The sequence below is a fragment of the Erythrolamprus reginae genome, chromosome 2, assembly GCF_031021105.1.
Source record: "Erythrolamprus reginae isolate rEryReg1 chromosome 2, rEryReg1.hap1, whole genome shotgun sequence".
Taxonomy (NCBI): Eukaryota; Metazoa; Chordata; class Lepidosauria; order Squamata; family Dipsadidae; genus Erythrolamprus; species Erythrolamprus reginae.
In genome coordinates this window covers 315,715,502-315,720,968 of record NC_091951.1, presented here as the reverse complement: position 1 = coordinate 315,720,968, position 5,467 = coordinate 315,715,502, and positions in this window count along the sequence as shown.

The window sequence follows — 5,467 nt, the reverse complement described above, 5'->3', positions numbered from 1 at the left end:
CTCCTTCTACTCTTCTCTACTTTCCCTCCTGCCCTCTCTCCTAACTACTGTATCTTCTCTTCTCTCCTCCTCCTCTTTCTTTCTTCCTTCTTCTCACTCCTCTCTTCCCTTCCTCCTTCCTTTGCTCTACTTCCTCCATTTTTCTGGGATGGTATTCCAGCAACCTTGAATTCTTTTACACAATTCTTACATTTCTCCTATTTTAGTCCATATATATTCCTTTAGTCTATTTCTTTTATCTTTCTGTGTTTGTCTATTAATACACTTCAAATTTAAGATTTTCTTTTTTTCTTTTCCCCTTCCCTATTCCCTCATCTCTTTCAAGTGTGACATCTGGGTTATATCATTCACTTATATTCAAACCTATTTCTTTATATTCATTTTCTAACCATCTATAAAACTTCTCTCAAGTCTTGTAATACAATGAATTCTCTTTATCTTTTAATCTTAAAGTTAATCCAAAATTTTCTTTATTATCTGCTCATCTCCAGGAATGATTCCTCCTTCCCAATTTTGTGCAAATACAATCCTAGCTGCTGTTAATATATGTATTATTAAATATATATCTTCTTTTTTCTATTTTTCTGGTAAAATTCCTAATAGAAAAATTTGGTTTTAAGTTTGGCTTTTCATCCACCATTTTTCCTAGTCATGTTTGTATCTTAATCGAAAATTTTCTTGCTTCTGTACATGCCCACCATATATGATAATAATCTGGTATTTGCTAACATTTCCAACATTTTATTGATTTAGCTTTAAACATTTTTGATAATTTTTCTGGTGACATATGCATTCTATAAAATATTTTATACATATTTTCTTTATATGCTGTTGCCATGGTTAGTTTATAATTTCTTTCCCACATTTGTTGCCATTTATCCAATTCTATCATATATCCAAAATTCCTCATCCAAATCATCATTGTTTCTTTTACCAGTTCTTCCTCTAATTCAGCTTGTAACAAATAATTACATAATTTCTTAATCATTTTTCATCACTCCCTGTCAATCTCATAAATTCTGAAGTTCCCATCATAAACCTATCTTGTTCTTTATCTTTTTTTGTCTCTCAACTATTTGTTTGTTTGTTTCTTTGTTTTGTTTTGTTTGTCAAACATGTATAGGATAGTGTTCTGCCGGGCTCTCTGATAGGAGCCTCCCGAAAATTCAAGGGTACAAATTTCAGACACACGTTTGAAAATTCAAAACAATGTTCTTTATCACAAAAGTCAAAATAAACTAAGCACTCTTTTTGTATTGCAAAAAGCACTCTTCCCAAAACAACTGGGTAGTCTGTACAATTTCCCTTAAGCAGTCATTAAGTACTTAGTGGAGAAACTTCACACCCCTTCTTCTTCCAACGAAGTGAGACACACACACACAGGTTGCTCTGCTTTGGTTTCAAAGGTATGAAAAAGCAACAAAGTCCAGCACACAAGATTCCTGACGAAACTGCAACAGATATTCTTCCACAATGGCCAAACCCACATGCTGCTATTTATAGCAGCAGCCCTAATTACTGGAGCCCCACCCAAACACAGGTGGCCTCCCTTATTTCCTGTAATATGTTCTTACTTGGTCTCTTCTACGCATAATTCTGCGCTTGCGTGGGTCCAAAATGTCATCATCTGAAGCAATAAAAGATAAGGAAGATTGACTGCCTTGGCTGTGTGCCAAGCCCTACTCTGCTGAGTCACTCCCACCTTCTTCTTCATCCGAGGAAAACTAAACTCTGAACTGATTCTGTCGGCAATAACACAGGCCTGTGACATGTTGAATTTCCCCCTGCATCCACCTCCCCATTCCCTGGGGCAGGAGCTGGGCCAGAGCCAACCACAACAGGATAGTAGTTTGTGTAACATAATATAACATAAGTAAAAGTAATGATAAAAGAGGACAATAGGACAGTAGGTCAGGGATGGTAGGCACAATGGTGCACTTATGCACACCTTGATCTCTTGATTGTATTTGCAAGTGTGTGGACCAGTGTGTCTTAATTCCGTTTCTCTAGCCCTATTTTTTTTGTTTTCAGTTCTCCTGTCAAAATGTCCTTATAACACTTCTTAAGTTAATAATATTTCAATGTACAAGTGCTTCCATTGTTGAAAGATACATTGGTATTTCCATATAATGTTTTACTTTTACTTTTTCCTATACTGTTAACAAACTATTCCTTAAACAATGCTTCTGAAAATATGAATGTATTTTATTCTCCCCATCCAACAAGATTTCTGTACTTCTCCCTAAATACACTTGAATATATTTTTTCTTACTATAATTTGATTTCTCTACCTTTTCTCTTGGGTCTCCTTTTTGAATAAATGGTAGCCTTTGATGCTATGTGCCGATCCCAACTCTAATCTCAGGGCCAGTGATGCCTGTTCTATCATATTCACCTTTGTGGGTTACCATCCTTAGTCCTCTCTGTTCAATCCCCATATTCTTTAGAAGTATCTGAAATTTTGAGTTCTGCTTACTGATGTCTTTGTGATAATGTCATGTGAAAATCTGAGTCTCCATCCTTGCCTCTTGCTTCTCCAGTTGTGTCCTGTCTTCTTGATCTCGGTTCTTCACTTTTACTTTTGCCATCCTTCCATTTTTGTTTGACATGCCAAACGTTTCCTTCCAGTTTTTGTAAGATGTTTCTTCTCCTTCTCCATATTTCTACTATTAATACAGTACAACTACAGTGGTACCTCTACTTAAGAACTTTTCTAGATAAGAACCGGGTGTTCAAGATTTTTTTGCCTCTTCTTAAGAACCATTTTCTACTTAAGAACTCGAGCCAGGAAATATTTCCCAGGAAATTTGAGAGCAGCACAAAGGCCCGGCCAGGTTCCTGCCATTCCCCCTTTAAACCTGGCCATCTCAGGCTTTTCTGGCTGCCAGAGGAGCCTTTTGGTGGCGCTTCACGAGGCTTTGGCAGGCTGGGTGCTTGGAGAGGGAATAAACCTCTGCCAGCGCCCAGAGAAAAGAAACGCTCCCTTTGCTCTGGACATCCCAGAGCAAACGGAGCATTTTCCTTTCTCTGGGTGCTTGGAGAGGGAATAAACCACTTCACTGTGGTGACTCCCTTGCGCTGCCTCCCACACACCTGGCGCAAGGTTGCCTCCCAGAGCATCTGGGCGTGGAAAGGCAAAAGGGGGCTCTTCATCCTGGCTGGATCAACTCGGCTTCAGCCAAACTGAGGAGTCACCACAGTGAAGAAAAGGCGCCGGCTAAAAAGCAAGTGAGCAAGAAAAGAGGGGAGCCCATCAGCATGGGAAGGAAGAGGAAGCAGGTAGCAGCAGCAGCAGCCGACTTTTGATCAAAGGAGCGGGAGGTTCCCCCCTCTCGCCTGCCTGGGTTTCTCTCTCTGGCGCAGTATATGGGAGGCAGCCTTGCACTCGGTATTTGGGAGGTGCGTGCTCCTCCTCGCCGCCTCAGAGTCCCTCTTTTTTTTAAAGCCTTAAAGTTTTGGATTTTTTTGATTCCCCTTATCTCACCTTCTTCCTTCATCAGTGCCTGTCCTCCTCTTCTTCTTCCTCCTGCTTCCACCCAAATTCCAAGCTTTTATTTCTTTCCTAATGGATTTGCACACATTACAGTAATACCTCATCTTACGAACTTAATTGGTGCCAGGAGGAGGTTCGTAAGGTGAAAAGTTCGTAAGACGAAGCATTGTTTCCCATAGGAATCAATGGAAAAGTGATTAATGCATGCAAGCCCAAAACTCAGAAACCCAGAAGCCGGCCACCACCACCGAAGGAGGCTTGAGCCTCCCTTTGCCCCACGCTGCTTCGCCCTGCCTGTTGTCCTGGGTGAAATGCTGGGGGGAGGGAGTCAGGAATGTCCTCCTACTCCCCCCCCAGCCAAAAACACAAAGATGGTCTGCCGCCGCCCGCTTGAGCCAGGATGACAGGCAGGGCGGAGCAGCGTGGAGCAAAGGGAGGCTGAAACTGCTGGCGGCTTCAGCTTCCCATTGCTCCGTGGGCGGCGGCAGACCGCCTTTGTATTTTTGCCTGGGGGGGAATCAGGAGGCGCAGGATCGGGCCGGCAGCGGGCACGCCACGAGGTAGCAGGTCAGCATCCTGGGCGGGCGGGCGGCGGGCGGGGAGGCGCGTCCGAGCGGGCCCGGCTCAGGCTCCGGCTAGACCTCCAGCAAGGACAGGGCGGGCAGCGGATGCAATGAAATAAATAAGGACAGATCTAGTTACGTCTGAACAGACCTCTGAATCTCAAGAAAGATTGATAAGAAGCTGTTATTAGTATAGATATATTTGCTAATCTGTGACCGTAATAAAAACTGATTGGTCACATTGTATAGATATATTCCAGTAGTTCAGGATGCATCCACATACAGTATTTTTTCATTTATGAGATTAAGGAGTGATGTATGAATGCAGTTAATTCTATTAGCACAACAAGGAAAACCATGTTATTTGTTTGGTTATGATCAAATAATGTGTGAAGCTGTGATTAAGCAAAATTGGACTATGGCAGAATGCAGACAATACTTTATGAATGGTAGCATTAGAAGTGTTCAGTTGGGAAGCATACCAGATGGTTTCATTATCTATTCCTTGCTAAAGCACCTGAGATAATCACACTGAAAGGCAAAGGTGGAATTCTAAAATGTCTTCCCCACAGATAATACCATTCCTCTGCCCCTAATAAATTTGGGGACTGCCCATGGGGCAACTTGACACCATCAATATTCCAATAAGAATAAATTTGCATATCTCATTCCCCAATTAAAAATGTAGACATGCCTTGAATATTTGCCACATTCTTCTCTTTAGTTCCTGTTTTACATTTAATTTTACCCATTTTTTTAAAAAAAATTCTTGGAAAAGTTTGCATTTATATTATAATCTTTGGAGAGAGGCGACATACAAATCTAATAAATTATTATTATTATTATTATTATTATTAATTATTATTAATATTTTGCTCAACTATCGAGTCTGCGGAGAGGGGCGGCATACAAATCAAACAAATAAATAAAATAAAATAAAATAAAATAAAATAAAATAAAATAAAATAAAATAAAATAAAATAAAATAAAATAAAATAAAATAATAAAATAAAATAAAATAAAATAAAATAAAATAAAATAAATACAGCTTCAGTATGGATTTCTGAATGCTTGAACCAAAAGTAGACAAGTTTTAGATTTAGGGAAGCTCACATTTTATAAAAGTTTCATAGTCTCGTTATAAGATATTAGGTAAGTACAGTATATTATCCTGAATCAAATTGTGAGAGAATATTAATAATTAAGTCCAATTCTGAAAAGTTACCTTAGTGAATAAATGAATGGAAAGGAAATGTATTCCAGTCCCTATTCATGAATGTTGATCCAACAATCCAATTCTACCAATTAACAATTGAGATAAAAGTTTATCGTATATAAATTTACTTAACATTCTCATTAACTTCTCAGTTAAATGTATAATTGTTACTAGCACAATGAAAAACAGTCCGAC